This window comes from Ranitomeya variabilis, chromosome 3 (assembly GCF_051348905.1).
Source record: "Ranitomeya variabilis isolate aRanVar5 chromosome 3, aRanVar5.hap1, whole genome shotgun sequence".
Taxonomy (NCBI): Eukaryota; Metazoa; Chordata; class Amphibia; order Anura; family Dendrobatidae; genus Ranitomeya; species Ranitomeya variabilis.
The window spans coordinates 725107671-725126454 of record NC_135234.1 but is presented as its reverse complement, the minus strand read 5'-3'; the positions used below and the strand labels follow the sequence as shown (position 1 = coordinate 725126454).

The 18784-nt window shown below is 49.3% G+C and overlaps 1 protein-coding gene across 1 annotated transcript in view; it reads left to right on the top strand.

Moving 5' to 3' along the window:
• Positions 1–18784, top strand: part of MICU2 (mitochondrial calcium uptake 2) — a 303165-nt gene that overhangs the window by 227474 nt on the left and 56907 nt on the right. The window lies entirely within an intron of this gene.

The window sequence follows — 18784 nt, the reverse complement described above, 5'->3', positions numbered from 1 at the left end:
TTTAAAGACTAGATGGCATCAGTTTTATTAGGCTTCTGGTGATAATCTGCTGACAAAAATGAAACCACTGGAATCTGGATCTCTTTCTCTACGTTATGCTGCTCTCAGATGAAATGGGTGACACATGGACACAATGAGTTCCCGGCTAGTGTACAATGAAATGGCACCGTCTTTGCCATGGGAAGCGCATGTGCTGTCATCTCTGAAAGATGTCTTTGAGCCATGAACTCATTCTGGCAACCACAATGAGGGCGCCATTGTGAGATTTCAAACAGAGGAAGCAGGTTGCTGAAAAAGCAGTGACCTGTCATTCACAGACCGAAGGCAGGCAGAGGGGCCGGAGAATCACAGACCAGAGGCAGGCAGGGGGGCCAGGGAATCACAGTCCAGAGGCAGGCAGAGGGGCCAGGGAATCACAGACCAGAGGCAGGCAGAGGGGCCAGGGAATCACAGTCCAGAGGCAGGCGGAGGGGACAGGGAATCATAGTCCAGAGGCAGGCAGAGGGGCCGGAGAATCACAGACCAGAGGCAGGCAGAGGGGCCAAGGGATCACAGACCAGGGGCAGGCGGAGGGGACAGGGAATCATAGTCCAGAGGCAGGCGGAGGGGACGGGGAATCACAGCCCAGAGGCAGGCAGAGGGGCCGGAGAATCACAGACCAGAGGCAGGCAGGGGGGCCAGGGAATCACAGTCCAGAGGCAGGCAGAGGGGCCAGGGAATCACAGACCAGAGGCAGGCAGAGGGGCCAGGGAATCACAGTCCAGAGGCAGGCGGAGGGGACAGGGAATCATAGTCCAGAGGCAGGCAGAGGGGCCGGAGAATCACAGACCAGAGGCAGGCAGAGGGGCCAAGGGATCACAGTCCAGAGGCAGGCGGAGGGGCCAAGGGATCACAGACCAGAGGCAGGCAGGGGGGCCAGGGAATCACAGTCCAGAGGCAGGCAGAGGGGCCAGGGAATCACAGACCAGAGGCAGGCAGAGGGGCCAGGGAATCACAGTCCAGAGGCAGGCGGAGGGGACAGGGAATCATAGTCCAGAGGCAGGCAGAGGGGCCGGAGAATCACAGACCAGAGGCAGGCAGAGGGGCCAAGGGATCACAGTCCAGAGGCAGGCGGAGGGGCCAAGGGATCACAGACCAGGGGCAGGCGGAGGGGACAGGGAATCATAGTCCAGAGGCAGGCGGAGGGGCCAAGGGATCACAGACCAGGGGCAGGCAGAGGGGCCAAGGGATCACAGTCCAGAGGCAGGCGGAGGGGACGGGGAATCACAGTCCAGAGGCAGGCAGGGGGGCCAGGGAATCACAGTCCAGAGGCAGGCAGAGGGGCCAGGGAATCACAGACCAGAGGCAGGCAGAGGGGCCAGGGAATCACAGTCCAGAGGCAGGCGGAGGGGACAGGGAATCATAGTCCAGAGGCAGGCAGAGGGGCCGGAGAATCACAGACCAGAGGCAGGCAGAGGGGCCAAGGGATCACAGTCCAGAGGCAGGCGGAGGGGCCAAGGGATCACAGACCAGGGGCAGGCGGAGGGGACAGGGAATCATAGTCCAGAGGCAGGCGGAGGGGCCAAGGGATCACAGACCAGGGGCAGGCGGAGGGGCCGGGGAATCACAGTCCAGAGGCAGGCGGAGGGGACGGGGAATCACAGTCCAGAGGCACGCAGAGGGGCCAAGGGATCACAGACCAGAGGCAGGCAGAGGGGCCAAGGGATCACAGACCAGAGGCAGGCAGAGGGGCCAAGGGATCACAGACCAGAGGCAGGCGGAGGGGACAGGGAATCATAGTCCAGAGGCAGGCGGAGGGGACGGGGAATCACAGTCCAGAGGCAGGCAGAGGGGCTAAGGGATCACAGTCCAGAGGCAGGCGGAGGGGCCGGGGAATCACAGTCCAGAGGCAGGCGGAGGGGCCAAGGGATCACAGTCCAGAGGCAGGCGGAGGGGACAGGGAATCATAGTCCAGAGGCAGGCAGAGGGGCCAAGGAATCACAGTCCAGAGGCAGGCGGAGGGGCCAAGGAATCACAGACCAGAGGCAGGCAGAGGGGCCGGAGAATCACAGACCAGAGGCAGGCAGAGGGGCCAAGGGATCACAGACCAGAGGCAGGCAGAGGGGCCAAGGGATCACAGACCAGAGGCAGGCGGAGGGGACAGGGAATCATAGTCCAGAGGCAGGCGGAGGGGACGGGGAATCACAGTCCAGAGGCAGGTAGAGGGGCCAAGGGATCACAGTCCAGAGGCAGGCAGAGGGGCTGGGGAATCACAGACCAGAGGCAGGCAGAGGGGCCGGGAAACAGACCAGAGGTAGGCGGAGGGGTCAAGGGATCACAGACCAGAGGCAGGCAGAGGAGCGGGGAATCACAGACCAGAAGCAGGCGGAGGAGCCAAGGGATCACAGACCAGAAGCAGGCGGAGGAGCCAAGGGATCACAGACCAGAGGCAGGCAGAGGGGCCAGAGAATCACAGTCCAGAAGCAGGCAGAGGGGTCAAGGGATCACAGACCAGAGGCCGGCGCAGGGGCCAAGGGATCACAGACCATAGGCAGGCGGAGGGGCTGGGGAATCACAGACCAGAAGCAGGCATAGAGGGGTCAAGGGATCACAGACCAGAGGGTAGGCAGAGGGGCCGGGGAATCACAGTCCAGAAGCAGGCGGAGGAGCCAAGGGATCACAGACCAGAGGCAGGCGGAGGGGACAGGGAATCACAGTCCAGAAGCAGGCAGAGGAGCCAAGGGATCACAGACCAGAGGCAGACGGAGGGGCCGGGGAATCACAGACCAGAAGCAGGCGGTGGGGCCGGGGAATCACAGACCAGAAGCAGGTGGTGGGGCTGGGGAATCACAGACCAGAAGCAGGCGGTGGGGCTGGGGAATCACAGACCAGAGACAGGCAGAGGGGCCAGCAAATCACAGTCCAGAAGCAGGCGGAGGAGCCAAGGGATCACAGACCAGAGGCAGGCGGAGGGGCCGGGGAATCACAGACCAGAGGCAGGTGGTGGGGCCGGGGAATTACAGACCAGAGGCAGGTGGAGGTGCTGGGGAATCACAGGCCAGAGGCAGGCAGATGTGCTGGGGAATCACAGACCAGAGACAGGTGGAGGTGCTGGAAATCACAGACCAGAGGCAGGTGGAAGGGCTGGGGAATCACAGATGGAGGCAGGTGGAGGGGCCGAGGAATCAAGCAGGGAGGAGAAGACTCAGTGCACAGTCCAGCCTCTGTGCACTGTAATATAATTAGCAGGAAACTTAAAATGGTGATTAAAGAAAAACCATTATTACAGCACTATTACAACCATGTCTTCTTACTACAAAATCATGCTGACCGGTTCTCTTTAAAGGAATTTTGTCACCATGTTTTTACCGCCTTGTCTGAGAGCAGCATAATGTAGAGACTGAAACCCTGATACCTGCGACGTGACGCTTACTTGGCTGTTTTATCAGCTGGAGATTTTCATTACAGAACTAGTATACCTGCTGCTAGGTATTTTTTATTATTATTATTATTATTATTTATTTATATAGCACCATTATATTCATGATGCAGTACATGAGAAAGGGGTTACATACAGAATTATAGATATAATTTACAGTAAACAAATTTACGACAACAGACTGGTACAGAGGGGAGAGGACCCTGTCCTTGCTGACTTACATTCTACAGGATAATGGGGAAGAGACAGAAGGTCGGGGATGCAGCAGCCCTGGTGGTGGTGAGACGGCAGAATGGTTATTGCAGGCTGTAGGCTTTCCTGAAGAGATGGGGTTTCAGGTTCCGTCTGAAGGATCCGAGGGTGGTGAATAATCGGACGTGTTGAGGCGTGGAATTCCAGAGGATGGGGGATATTTGGGAGAAATCTTGGAGGCGGTTGTGTGAGGAACGAATAAGTGTGGAGGAGAGTAGGAGGTCTTGGGAGGATCGAAGATTACGTGAGGGAAGATATAGGGAGGGGACAGGTTGTGGATGGCTTTGTAGGTCAGTGTTAGTAGTTTGAACTTAATTCGTTGCGGAATTGGGAGCCAATGGAGGGATTTGCAGAGGGGAGAAACAGGGGAGTAGCGAGGAGAGAGGTGGAATAGCCGGGCAGCAGAGTTGAGGACAGACTGGAGTGGTGCAAGAGAGTTAGCGGGGAGGCCACAGAGGAGAGTGTTGCAGTAATCGAGGCGGGAGATGATGAGGGCATGCATAAGAGTTTTAGTAGATTGAGGGCTGAGGAAGGGACGAATTCTGGCAATATTTTTGAGTTGGAGGTGACAGGAGGTGGCAAGAGTTTGGACGTGCGGTTTGAAGGACAGGGCAGAGTTGAGAGTTACTCCGAGGCAGTAGATTTCATGTGTGGGAGAGAGCGTGATGCTGTTTACCATAATAGATAGATCGGGTAGGGGAGATGCGCGAGATGGAGGAAAGATGATGAGTTCGGTTTTGTCTATATTGAGTTTTAGGAAAGGAGAGTTGAAGAAGGAGGATATGGCTGATAGACACTCCAGGATTCTGGACAGCAGAGAGGTAGCATCTGGGCCAGAGCGGTAGATCTGAGTGTCATCAGCATACAGGTGGTTCTGGAAGCCATGGGACTTTGAGTTGACCTAGGCCAAGGGTATAGCTGGAAAAAATTAGGGGCCCCAGGACAGAGCCTTGAGGGACACCAACAGAGAGAGGGCGGGTGAGGAGGTAGTGTGGGAGTGGGAAATGCTAAATGTGCGTTCGGAAAGGTATGAGGCAATCCAGGACAGGGCAAGGTCTTTGATGCCAAGGGAAGAGAGAATCTGTAGCAGTAGGCAGTGGTCGACTGTGTCGAAGTCAGAGGACAGTTCGAGAAGGAGGAGGATGGAGAACTGTCTGTTAGCTTTGGCTGTGAGTAAGTCATTAGTAATTTTGGTCAGGGCAGTTTCGGTGCAGTGGTGGGGGCGGAAGCCAGATTTGAGGTTGTCAAGGAGAGAGATGAGAGGTGGGAGGAAAGTTGACCATGGACATGCTGCTCAAGGAGTTTTGAAGCAAACGGGAGCAGTGATATGGGGCGATAGCTGGGCATAGCAGTTGGGTCAAGGTTTGTTTTTTTTTAGAATGGGTGTGATGGTGGCATGTTTGAAGGCAGAGGGGAAGGTACCAGAAGATAGCGATAGGTTGAAGAGATGGGTTATGGCTGGAATGAACATGTTGGTGAGGTTGGGGAGCAGGTGGGAAGGGATGGGGTCAAGTGCACAGGTGGTGAGGTATAATTTGGAAAGGAGGTGAGTAAGCTCTCCTTCAGTGATGTTGGAGAGGGAGGTTATTGGGGAAGGGCAGAGGTCTGGTATATGGAGTGTTTGGGGTGGAACAGTAAAGGTTTGCCTTGTTTGCGCAATCTTGTTTTTGAAGTAGGTGGCAAAGTCTTCGGAAGAGATGAGGGTAGTTGGAGGTGGCAGTGGTGGGTGGAGGAGAGAGTTAAATGTGCTGAACAGTTGTTTTGGGTTGTAGGATAATGAAGATACAAAGTTTGTGAAATAGGTCTGTTTAGCAGAGGTGAGGGCTAATTTGAAGGCAAGTGTAGCTTGTTTGAAAGCGGTGAAGTCGTCTGGCAGGCGTGTTTTCTTCCAACGCCGCTCCGCGACTCTGGATGCTTGTCAAAGTTTTTTTATGAGATTGTTGTGCCAGGGTTGTCTATTGATTCGTCACACTTTGCCATGCATAAGAGGGGCAACTGAGTCTATGGCTGATGTGAGGGTAGCGTTACAGAAAGTGGTGGCGCTGTCCATGTCGTGGAGTGAAGATATGGAGGACAGAGTTAGAAGAGAGTCTGAGAGTCTGTGAATGTCTAGGTATGCGAGGTTTCTGCGAGGATGTGGTAGTGGCTGGACGTGCGGGGCGGGTGAGGAGCACAAGGATGAGAAGGTGAGTAGATGGTGGTCAGATAGGGGGAAGGGAGAGGTAGTGAGATTAGATATGGAATAGAAGGCGGGTGAAGATGAGGTCTAGTGTATGTCCGTCTGTGTGGGTGGCTGTGGAGGACCACTGAGTAAGTCCAAAAGATAAAGTAAGGGACAGGAGTTTGGAGGCTTCTGGCTGGCGGGTGTCAGTAGGGATATTAAAGTCACCCATGATGATGGTGGGGATGTCAGCAGAGAGGAAGTGAAGAAGCCAGGTGGAGAATTGGTCAATGAAGGCAGTGGCTGAGCCCGGTGGTCGGTATATGACAGCCATTTGGAGATTAGAGGGAGAGTAGACATGGACAGAGTGAACCTCGAAATAAGGGAGGGTGGGGGTTGGATAGGGTTGAAGGAGCAGTTTTTAGAAAGGATATCCACTCCTCCGACATGTCTGTTGCCAGAGCAAGGAGTGTGGGTAAATTGGAGGCCAGCGTAAATCAGTGCAGCAGGGGAGGCCGTGTCAGGGGGCGTCAGCCAGGTCTTAAGGTACCGTTACACTAAGCAACTTACCAGCGATCGCGACCAGCGACGTGATCGCTGGTAAGTTGCTGCGTGGTCGCTGGGGAGCTGTCACACAGACAGCTCTCTCCAGCGACCAAGCGACTTCGGCATCGCTGAAACTGTCTTCAGCGATGCTGAAGTCCCCATGTAAAAAAAAAAAAACACTACATACTCACCTTCTGTCGTCCTTCATGTCCCTCGGCGCTTGCCGCACTGACTGTGTCTCAGCGCCGTCCGGCCGTAACAGCGGTGCCCAGCGGTGAACCGCTGTTACTGCAGGTTCACCGCTGGGCTCTGCTTTACGGCCGGACGGCGCTGAGACAGTCAGTACGGCAAGCTCCAGGGGACATGACGGACAACAGACGGTGAGTATGTAGTGTTTTTTTTTTACTTTTACCATGGTATCCATGGTAAATATCGGGTTACTAAGCGCGGCCCTGCGCTTAGTAACCCGATGTTTACCATGGATACCAGTGAAGACATCGCTGGATCGGTGTCACACACGGCGATCCAGCGATGTCAGCGGGAGAGTTGCGACGAAAGAAAGTTCGTCCACTCTCCCTGCAACCAGCGATATCCCAGCAGGATCCAGATCGCTGCTGCGTGCCAAACATAGCGATATCGCTATGCAGGACGCTGCAACGTCACGGATCGCTGGCGATATCGCCTAGTGGGACGGTACCTTTAGTGAGGGAAAGGAAGGAAAGGTTGCGGGAAGTAAAGAGATTGTGGATCACGTGGAGTTTCTTGCAGCTCTGTGTAACCCCGCCCCACCACTGATTGGCAGTTTTCCATGTACACTATATAGGGGCAGAAATCTGCCAATCAGAGGTGTGGGCGGGGTTATACAGAGCTCAGCATTCAAGGAACTGCTAAATCTTCAGCAGAAAAAACAGGGATTGGATGACTATGACAGCAAGCAGCCCAGTAAGTGACACATCGCTGGAATCGAGGTCTCTGTCCCTATATTATGCTGCTCTCAGATGGGGTAGCAAAAACCTGGTGGCACATTCCCTTTAATATAATGTTACTTGACTCCCCAGGCTCAAGTGATGCCACCTCTATAATGAGAAGGTGAACATGATGTGTTTCAGGTTTATGTTCTGCTTCTTGCACTGCACTGATGATAAAGATAACAAAGGAGCCCAGAATTTTCTGAGCCACCCAAAGTGGATCTGTCCACTCAATATTTTGCCATTTGGCCAGGGCTATGATCCTGGTGTATATATGAGGGTAGCGATGTGCCAGGGTGCAGATTGTCAGGCTGTTGTTTGTGTATGCAGTAAAGTAGCAACGCTTCATAGTGCGCTATTCCTGCCCTAGTGGAGGCTCAGAACCTCTGTGATCGGAGCCTTCATAAAACTAGGGGTTGGATGCTAAAAAGTTGGTGGCTTTCTGACCACGTGTCTAAAATCAACCAAGGCAGCTCTATCAGAAGTGCTCTCTGCGTACAGAAGTGCTCTCTGCGTACAAAAAATGAAAATAAGTTAGATTTCAATAAAACATAATGGATACCTATGGAGGTAAGAAAGTTTTCAGTAACTTCACTATGGACAAATTCTATGTCTGCAAGTTAAGATCGGAGAGATCAAGTCACATTGTTGTATAAAGTTTTATTTCTGAGGTGTTAAGGTCTCTTGTAACGTCCTCATGGATAGACATCTACAGGGCAGGGAACGTGGGAGGTTAGTTTTATCAAATATGACAAGTCAGGGTAAAAGTATAAATATAATAAGCTAGTGGTAGAGATAGGGTGGAAGGGGAGGAAGAGCCAGGAATGTGAGGATACTGCGGAGAGGAGCACAGCCTCCCCAGACTGGACCTAATCTGATTTACTCATGCAAATTACATCACTCCTGACATTTATGCATCATAGACATTATAAATCACTGCGGGTTTAGGGGCCTGTTTTCTGCTCGATTTATTTATCTTATCATTATTCACTTGTTCCATGCCTATGTTTAATGTGCGGGCATCATAGATGTATTACCACCTGTTACGTGAAGATTTTCCTAAATAACTGGATTACTTCTTTATCCTCTTCCTAGAATGCATTTTGAGGGTTGGCTTTCCACCATGGAAAAAAGTAGTATGAGGAGGTTAAAAATGAATGGTCTTCTCCTTAGGGTAGGACATTAATATTAGATTGGTGGGGTTCCCACTCTCCTTAACTGTCCTTTCAGGAGACCTTGCAGCAGGATGTCTGTGTCTGCTTCTAGCTCCTTCTTCTGTAACTGTCCTTTCAGGAAAACTTGCAGCTGGATGTCTATGTCTGGCTCTAGCTCCTCCCTCTGTAACTGTCCTTTCAGGGAACTTGCAGCTGGATGTCTGTGTCTGGCTCTAGCTCCTCCCTCTATAACTGTCCTTTCTGGGAACTTGCAGCAGGATGTCTATGTCTGGCTCTAGCTCCCCCCTCTGTAACTGTCCTTTCAGGAGAACTTGCAGGATGTCTGTCTGCCTGTAGCTCCTCCCTCTGTAAATGTCCTTTCAGGAGAACTTGCAGCAGGATGTCTATGTCTGGCTCTAGCTCCTCCCTCTGTAACTGTCCTTTCAGGAGAACTTGTAGCAGGATGTCTATGGCTCTAGATCCTCCGTCTGTAACTGTCCTTTCAGGAGAACTTGCAGCAGGATGTCTGTGTCTGCCACTAGCTCCTCACTCTGTAACTGTCCTTTCAGGAGAACTTGCAGGAGGATTTCTGTGTCTGGCTCCAGCTCCTCCCTCTGTAGCTGTCCTTTCAGGAGAACTTGCAGCAGGATGTCTGTGTCTGGCTCTAGCTCCTCCCTCTATAACTGTCCTTTCTGGGAACTTGCAGCAGGATGTCTATGTCTGGCTCTAGCTCCCCCCTCTGTAACTGTCCTTTCAGGAGAACTTGCAGGATGTCTGTCTGCCTGTAGCTCCTCCCTCTGTAAATGTCCTTTCAGGAGACCTTGCAGCAGGATGTCTATGTCTGGCTCTAGCTCCTCCCTCTGTAACTGTCCTTTCAGGAGAACTTGTAGCAGGATGTCTATGGCTCTAGATCCTCCGTCTGTAACTGTCCTTTCAGGAGAACTTGCAGCAGGATGTCTGTGTCTGCCACTAGCTCCTCACTCTGTAACTGTCCTTTCAGGAGAACTTGCAGGAGGATTTCTGTGTCTGGCTCCAGCTCCTCCCTCTGTAGCTGTCCTTTCAGGAGAACTTGCAGCAGGATGTCTGTGTCTGCCTCTAGCTCCTCCCTCTGTAGCTGTCCTTTCAGGAGAACTTGCGGCATGATGTCTGTGTTCCCTCTGTAACTGTCCTTCCAGAGAACTTGCAGCAGGATGTCTGTCTGCCTCTAGCTCCTCCCTCTGTAACTGTCCTATCTGGGAACTTGCAGCAGGATGTCTGTGTCTGCCTCTAGCTCCCCCCTCTGTAACTGTCCTTTCTGGGAACTTGCAGCAGGATATCGGTGTCGGCCTCTAGCTCGTCCCTCTGTTACTGTCCTTTCTGGGAACTTGCAGCAGGATGTCTATATCTGGCTCTAGCTTCCCCCTCTGTAACTGCACTTTCAGAAGAATTTGCAGGATGTCTGTCTGTCAGTAGTTCCTCCCTCTGTAAATGTCCTTTTAGGAGACTTTGCAGCAGGATGTCTATGTCTGGCTCTAGCTCCTCCCTCTGTAACTGTCCTTTCAGGAGAACTTGTAGCAGGATGTCTATGGCTCTAGATCCTCTCTCTGTAACTGTCCTTTCAGGAGAACTTGCAGCAGGATGTCTATGGCTCTAGATCCTCCCTCTGTAACTGTCCTTTCAGGAGAACTTGCAGCAGGATGTCTGTATCTGCCACTAGCTCCTCACTCTGTAACTGTCCTTTCAGGGAACTTGCAGCAGGATGTCTATGTCTGGCTCTAGCTCCCCCCTCTGTAACTGTCCTTTCAGGAGAACTTGCAGCAGGATGTCTGTGTCTGCCTCTAGCTCCTCCCTCTGTAACTGTCCTTTCAGGAGAACTTGCAGCAGGATGTTTGTGTCTGCCTCTAGCTCCCCCCTCTGTAACTGTCCTTTCTGGGAACTTGCAGCAGGATGTCTGTGTCTGGCTCTAGCTCCCCCCTCTGTAACTGTCCTTTCAGGAGAACTTGCAGGATGTCTGTCTGCCTGTAGCTCCTCCCTCTGTAAATTTCCTTTCAGGAGACCTTGCAGCTGGATGTCTATGTCTGGCTCTAGCTCCTCCCTCTGTAACTGTCCTTTCAGGAGAACTTGCAGCAGGATGTCTGTCTGCCTCTAGCTCCTCCCTCTGTAACTGTCCTTTCAGGAGAACTTGCAGCAGGATGTTTGTGTCTGCCTCTAGCTCCCCCCTCTGTAACTGTCCTTTCTGGGAACTTGCAGCAGGATGTCTGTGTCTGGCTCTAGCTCCTCCCTCTGTAACTGTCCTTTCAGGAGAACTTGCAGCAGGATGTCTGTGTCTGCCACTAGCTCCTCACTCTGTAACTGTCCTTTCAGGATAACTTGCAGCAGGATTTCTGTGTCTGGCTCCAGCTCCTCCCTCTGTAACTGTCCTTTCAGGAGAACTTGCAGCAGGATGTTTGTGTCTGCCTCTAGCTCCCCCCTCTGTAACTGTCCTTTGAGGAGAGCTTGCAGCAGGATGTCTGTGTCTGCCTCTAGCTCCCCCCTCTGTAACTGTCCTTTCTGGGAACTTGCAGCAGGATGTCTGTGTCTGCCTCTAGCTCCTCCCTCTGTAACTGTCCTTTCTTGGAACTTGATGAAAACTGTGTATATACTTAGGCATATACTGGTACACGCTGGGTAGTGGTAAAAATAAAAAGAAAGTGGGTAAAACAGAGTAATGAGTAAAATTCTCATAAACATGGAGAAATTAGATAAAAATATAGATCAAAGTTTATGCTACTAAAATAGCCCAAAAGGCTGTTAGTTAAATAAGTGGGAGTTAGTTTTCCCTACCTTTACTGATGGCAATTCACACAAATGAGAAGGCTGGAGTAATGCGTGTATTCTTCTCCTGCTGAGTCCAGGTAGCGGTGCGTATATCCAAACTAGTGGCTGCCCCGGCCGGTAGCAGCCACCTGGAACTGACCCTCAGTGAAGAGCGGGGATCCAGCAATACAGGTGCCGCGTGTAGTGTAAGCGGTGATCCGGATAGTGCGCAGGACCTGCGTGACGTAGGCAGTCACGTGACCGCTCACAGAGGCCGAGGGTGAGTACGGGGTGCGATTAGGATCAAAAAACCTTATCGCACCCCGTACTCACCCTCGGCCTTCTCATTTGTGTGAATTGCCATCAGTAAAGGTAGGGAAAACTAACTCCCACTTATTTAACTAACAGCCTTTTGGGCTATTTTAGTAGCATAAACTTTGATCTATATTTTTATCTAATTTCTCCATGTTTATGAGAATTTTACTCATTACTCTGTTTTACCCACTTTCTTTTTATTTTTACCACTACCCAGCGCGTACCAGTATATGCCTAAGTATATACACAGTTTTCATTTAGTATTTTCTTACAGGCTGTTTGTGGAAGCCTGTCGGTGTCGCTGCGGGCAGCTGTAAAGTTTTGTGACATTTTTTGCGCCACCATATTTTGTATTTTATCTCACTTTCTTGGAACTTGCAGCGGGATGTTTATATCTGGCTCTAGTTCCTCCCTCTGTAACTGTCCTTTCTTGGAACTTGCAGCAGGATGTCTGTGTCTGCCTCTAGCTCCTCCCTCTGTAACTGTCCTTTCTGGGAACTTGGAGAACTTGCAGCAGGATGTCTGTGTCTGCCTCTAGCTCCTCCCTCTTTAACTGTCCTTTCTGGGAACTTGGAGAACTTGCAGCAGGATGTCTGTGTCTGCCTCTAGCTCCTCCCTCTGTAACTGTCCTTTCTGGGAACTTGGAGAACTTGCAGCAGGATGTCTGTGTCTGCCTCTAGCTCCTCCCTCTGTAACTGTCCTTTCTGGGAACTTGGAGAACTTGCAGCAGGATGTCTGTGTCTGCCTCTAGCTCCTCCCTCTGTACCTGTCCTTTCTGGGAACTTGGAGAACTTGCAGCAGGATGTCTATGCCTGCCTCTAGCTCATCCCTCTGTAACTGTCCTTTCTGGGAACTTGCAGCAGGATGTCTGTTTGCCTCCAGCTCCTCCCTCTGTAACTGTCCTATCAGGAGAACTTGCAGCAGGATGTCTGTGTCTGGCTCTATCTCCTCCCTCTGTTACTGTCCTTTCAGGGAACTTGCAGCAGGATGTTTATATCTGGCTCTAGTTCCTCCCTCTGTAACTGTCCTTTCAGGGAACTTTGCAGCAGGACGTCTTTGTCTGGGTCCAGCTTCCTCCTCCATAGAACTTTAAAAGCACCAGCTGTCATCAATTTAAAAATCTGTTATCCCTGAATACCAGGAGGAGAGAGAAGCACATTTATCTTATGATATATATTACAAAGTTTCTTATTTTCATATGTCCTAATGATTTATGAAAGAAAAAATAAAATGACTGTTAAACTTTCACTATACAAACCAGGTGTATTATGGTATTGCCTATAAGATGACATAATAAAACTGGTCACGCACTTGACTGCTCTTTGGACACCAGTCATATCCCTCCTTACTGCATCTTTTACTACTGGAAGATGGAGATTGGTTTCTTCCAAGAGAAGGTTCCAACAAATCCTATCCTATATGCTCTCTACATTGGCATTCAGGGGAAGTTGTGGACTCTGTATACAGTGGATTACACTGAGATCAGTAGAGACGTACAGGATGAGAAAGCTACTGTCCAAATTTTTGTTTGGACGATGGCTTTTTCTCCTGACTTTCGCCTTTCGCATATACTTGAGCGCTTGTGTTAGCCAAGCGTTCATATATTTATGACAGTGGAGACGGTATTATCAACCCTGAAAACAAAAGGACCGTTCTTTGAAACTCCAATATCATTCTTTCTAGGGTGTCGGGAAGCCCCTACATACCTCAGATGTTCGGCAGGTTCCATAAAAATGGGTCAAAAGACCAAACCTAATTTTCTTTGTTTTATTCATTCAGGCTTTGCACTTAGTGTCCCCTCAACTGCAGATGGCTGACAGAGGGTGCACACTTTATTTTAAAGGGAATCTGTCCATAGGATTTTACTCCCCAAGCTATTAATTATATGCGCTTGTAGCTCTTTCAAAGATGTTCCTCCATTACCGAGGAGCCAGCGTTTGAGTTGATATGCAAATGTCTACGGTAGATCTGAAACCTTTGTCACTCCAGCTCTATTCTCCTTCTGCTTGATTGGCAACTCTTTAGCCTGAAGTCTCACAGTATAGTGGCTGTCAGTCAAGCAGAAGGAGGCGGCGCTGGGTGGTGAATAGAGCTGGAGTGACGGAGGCTTCAGGTCTACAAATAACTCTTCAGCCTCGTTCGCTGATTTCTCCTTGAAAGGGGAATGGACTGGCCATGTAATGGTATTCCTGGACTTGATTTTGAAAGAGCTACATGGGCATATAAATAGTTTGGGGCGTGAAATTCTGCTGACAGATTCCCTTTAAAAAGATGAGCATTTTATATACCCTTCTTAATGAAAAGCTGCAGGAACAAAAATGCACCTAATTTATTATGAGCGCATCTCTATTAGCATCAAATGTACATCAGCCAGGGAGTGCGTCACGCCGTAGTTGGCAGCGCACGCCTCTGCACAGCTCTGCCCATATACACTGTGTGCAGAATTATTAGGCAAGTTGTATTTTAGAGGATTATTTTTTATTATTTATCAACAACTAGGTTCTCAATCAACCCAAAAGACTCATAAATATTAAAGCTTAATATTTTTGGAAGTTGGAGTGTTTTTTTTTTTAGATTTGGCTATATTAGGAGGATATCTGTTTGTGCAGGTAACTATTACTGTGCAGAATTACGGTATTAGGCAACTTAATAAAAACCAAATATATTCCCATCTCACTGGTTTATTATCACCAGGTAAACCAATATAACTGCACAAAATTTAGAAATAAACATTTCTCACATGCAAAAACAAAACCCCAAAAAATGAGTGACCAATATAGCCACCTTTCTTTATGATGACACTCGGCAGCCTCCATCCATAGATTGTCAGTTGCTTGATCTGTTTACGATGAACATTGCGTGCAGCAGCCACCACAGCCTCCCAGACTGTTCCGAGAGGTGGACTGTTTTCCCTCCCTGTAGATCTCACATTTTATAAGGGACCACAGGATCTCTATGGGGTTCAGATCAGGTGAACAAGGGGGCCATGTCATTATTTTTTTTTCTTTGAGACCTTTACTGGCCAGCCACGCTGTGGAGTAGTTGGAGGCATGTGATGGAGCATGGTCCTGCATGAAAATCATGTTTTTCTTGAACGATACCAACTTCTTCCTGTACCACTGCTTGAAGAAGTTGTCTTCCAGAAACTGGGAGTTGAGCTTCACTCCATCCTCAACCCGGAAAGGTCCCACAAGTTCATCTTTGATGATCCCAGCCCATACCAGTCCCCCACCTCCACCTTGCTGGCATCTGAGTCGGAGTGGAGCTCTCTGCCCTTTACTGATCCAGCCTCTGGCCCATCCATCTGGCCCATCAAGAGTCACTCTCATTTCATCAGTCCATAAAACCTTTGAAAAGTCAGTCTTAAGATACTTCTTGGCCCAGTCTTGATGTTTTAGCTTATGCTTCTTGTTCAAAGGTGGTCGTTTTCAGCCTTCCTTACCTTGGCCATGTCCTGGAGTATCGCACACCTTGTGCTTTTTTGTTACTCCAGTAACGTTGCAGCTCTGAAATATGGCAAAACTAGTGGCAAATGGCATCTTGGCAGCTTCACGCTTGATTTTCCTCAATTCATGGGCAGTTATTTTGCGCCTTTTTTACCCAACACGCTTCTTGCGACCCTGTTGGCTATTTGCCATGAAACGTTTGATTGTTTGGTGATCACGCTTCAAAAGTTTGGCAATTTGAAGACTGCTGCATCCCTCTGCAAGACATCTCACAATTTTGGACTTTTCAGAGCCCGTCAAATCTCTCTTCTGACCCATTTTGCCAAAGGAAAGGAAGTTGCCTAATAATTAAGCACACCTTATATAGGGTTTTTATGTCATTAGACAACACCCCTCCTCATTATAGAGATGCACATCACCTGATTTACTTAATTGGTAGTTGGCTCTGAAGCCTGAACAGCTTGGAGTAGGACAACATGTATAAAAAGTATCATGGGATCAAAATACAACTTGCCTCATAATTCTGCACACAGTGTATTTATTTTTTATTTAAATATGCAGAAAAAGTTGCAAATAATGTGTGCGCCGTAATTTTCAACTTTTTGGCATCAAGGGAGTGATAAATTCCCGTTATAAATTTATTTAATAGCCTACATATTTATGACATTAGATGGATACGGCAGGAAAAAAGAAATATTCAAAGAGTGTAATTTCCCAGGTATTGTACCATTATACATACATGTTATTAGTCACAAACATATGTCTGGGTGGTCTCCAGATTTGATTATAGTAATTTTGAAGGGGAAATGTTTAAAGAATCTCCTCCATATTAGTTGATAACATTAATTTATTAGCCTGCGGCATTCATATTCCATATGCTGCAAGTAAAGCTTTGCGGAGATCTGAGATTGCTGCCGATCACCGACTTATAGCAAATGTCTGTCGCCATCTATTGGTCAGTTTGGTACATTTAATAGAAAATCGCACCGCATCTGCTCGTAACACAGCACCAAACATGTCCCGGGGTGTGAAAACTGTAGGTAGAGGTATTGGTACCGTTGGCATCAGCAATATTAAATAATAATGATCTACATACAGACAAGCGCCAGAATTCGTTGTCGTCTCAGGTCACTTGGGGGGGAAAAAAAACAATAAACTACACTATATGGCCAAATGTATATGGACACCACCTTCTTACTGAATTTAGATGCTGCAAACTGGTGCACGGCGGAGCAGTCTCCATAGACAGGAGAAGGATGGGTCGTACGGGTGAGCTCAGCGTGGCATTGTCCTAAGATGTCTCCTTTGTCACGTGTGGCAGGTCACTAAATATCTGATCTGAAGACATAGATCACACAAACCTTCACGTTCTCCAAGCCCATTAGGAAGTCTCCATAGAGGCAAAACGTACTGCTCCTAAATGCCATGTACCAAATGTCCAGCCATCTTTGGGGTCTTTGTTTAAAAAAGTAGCTGAGGTCAGCGGTGACGCTTCCATGTATGACGGGATCACTGAGGCGAGTGATTGAAGCGACGTCATCCTTGTTGGATCAGAAGGGATCACCAAAGCGGTGGCACAAAACCTGGAGAGGCGAGTATTGGTTACTTTATTATTTTAACACATTCCTGCTCTCATTTTCCGAAATTCCTGGATAACTCTTTTAAAACTAAAATGAAATTTCACTAATTCAGCATCCCATAAACCCAAAAATCGGATCATTCTTCACCTGTTGCTGCAGTTTAATGACCGATTTGACACGAAGGCCTGGATAGCAGGTTGTGCATTAGAATTTTGTCTGAACGTGTCTACGCCAGTTTTTATCATTCTATTGTGTAATTGCCTAGTAATCCAGAAAATCCGTGTCTCCAGCACTTCATTAGGTCCAATTGATGCCAAATTAATGGAATTTTACTGTAAATACTTTTTCTGCAGCAAATTGGCACGGTGAAGTGCAAATTTTCCATGATATTTCACATAGTTTTAAAAGGGTTTTCCCACGGTATAGATATTGATTACTTATCCTTGGGATCAGTGTGAGTCCAACACCCGGCACCAGCACTGATCAGCTGTTTGTGGATTCTGCGACTGGGTATATCTAGTGTACAGAGCTGGGACATTGAGGCTCCATACACTGTGTAGTGGCTGATCTCAGGTGCGCCAGCTCTAGTGAATGTGATCTGAGCTGTAGTACCTAGGAGTGGCCACTACACCGTGTGTGGCGCCTTGGTGTCCCGCCACCATACACTGCATAGTGGCTGATCTCGGGAGCGCCAGCTCTAGTGAATGTGATCTGAGCTGCAGTACCTAGGAGTGGCCACTACACTGTTTGTGGAGCCTTGGTGTCCCGCCACCATACACTGCATAGTGGCTGATCTCCGATGCGCCAGCTCTAGTGAATGTGATCCGAGCTGCAGCACCTAGGAGTGGCCACTACACCGTGTATGGCGCCTTGGTGTCCCGCCACTATACACTGTGTAGTGGCTGGTCTCATGTGTGCCAGCTCTAGTGAATGTGATACGATCTGCAGTACCTAGGAGTGGCCACTACACCGTGTGTGGAGCCTTGGTGTCCCGCCAACATGCACTGCATAGTGGCTAATCTCAGGTGCGCCAGCTGTAATGAATTTTATCCAAGCTGTAGTACTTAGGAGTGGCCACTACACCGTGTGTGGAGCCTTGGTGTTTCGCCACCATACACTGTGTAGTGGCTGGTCTCATGTGTGCCAGCTCTAGTGAATGTGATCCACGCTGCAGTACCTAGGAGTGGCCACTACACCGTGTGTGGCGCCTTGGTGTCCCGCTACCATACACTGTGTAGTGGCTGATCTCAAGTGTGCCAACTCTGCTTCCGTTGAAGTGAATGTGATCCGAGCTGTAGTACCTAGGAGTGGCCACTACACTGTGTGTGGCGCCTTGGTGTCCCGCCACCATACACTGCGTACTGGGTAGTCTCAGGTGCGCCAGCTCTAGTGAATGTGATCCACGCTGCAGTACCTAGGAGTGGCCACTACACCGTGTGTGGAGCCTTAGTGTCCCGCCACCATACACTGTGTAGTGGCTGATCTCAAGTGTGCCAACTCTGCTTCCGTTGAAGTGAATGTGATCCGAGCTGCAGTACCTAGCAATGGACACTACACTGTGGAGCCTTGGTGTCCCGCCACCATACACTGTGTACTTCCAGGTGCCAGGTGTCGAACCCCCATAAATCTGATCACTGTCCGCCACAGAGATAGAAGAGGGCCCCCGTGCTAGAGCAGTATTTGGGCCCTGTCCAGTCCAATAGCTCATCATAATGCAAACCTCCACCAGATTTTCTGGTGCAAATGGGTCCCCTTACTACTTGGACTCCTGTGTCCACCCCTGAATCTGATAATGATGACCTGTCTGAATTATACGGCATCACTATCTGAGTCTTGGACAACCTCTTTAAACAGAACAACCTCAAGAATTGCCATAATTACTAATATGTTTTACATGTTTATTCCTGTAATAATTTGTACTATTTTGTTTAGTAAAAAATGAAAAAATTAAGACCTTCTTGTACCTCTGTAATGAAACCATTGAGATGATTCTTAAGCCTATTATTTAGTCCTGTGCGGCGTCCCATCGGCACGTGGATGGATAGATGGTTCCGATTCATGGTCCCTAACTTTCCCATAGGCAAGAGGGTTTATCTTGGAAAACCATCCACGCTGTGACATTTTGCAATCATCTTGGAATAAATTGAAAGCATCATTCATACAGGGCGA